This window comes from Helianthus annuus, chromosome 16 (assembly GCF_002127325.2).
Source record: "Helianthus annuus cultivar XRQ/B chromosome 16, HanXRQr2.0-SUNRISE, whole genome shotgun sequence".
Taxonomy (NCBI): domain Eukaryota; kingdom Viridiplantae; phylum Streptophyta; class Magnoliopsida; order Asterales; family Asteraceae; genus Helianthus; species Helianthus annuus.
In genome coordinates this window covers 155,887,746-155,888,231 of record NC_035448.2, presented here as the reverse complement: position 1 = coordinate 155,888,231, position 486 = coordinate 155,887,746, and positions in this window count along the sequence as shown.

Below are 486 nucleotides of genomic sequence, written 5' to 3'. Positions count from 1 at the left end.
CCCTCAGCATGTCTACATTCTGCATATGAGGTGTATCAGCAGAGGCACCTTGAACAGGAGCAACTGGAGCCGAAGATCCTTCAGCTGCATCATGATATTCATCATCTTCAGAAGATTCATTATAATCAGCAGCATCTTCATAAAACCTCATTTGAACCATATTGTTGACAGATGAAGAAGCTTGTGGGTCAACAACAATAGGTCTAACCAAAGGCGAAACAGCAGCGTTGTCACTTTCCAACAACATCCTAAGCCGCTGCTGACTCTTCGTCAAAGGTTGGCAGATTGAAGGAGTCCAAATAGTCCATCATAATCGAACATCCACGGATCTACGGAGGCCCTAACAGGACTCGTGTACCTTTGAACCTCACTTCACTCCATAGCTACAATCTTTTTGGTAGCCAGATTCCAAACACGAAAATTCGGAGTAGCATATCCAGGAAGAAACCCTCGATAGCTTTAGCTCCAAACTTTCCATCCGCCTCA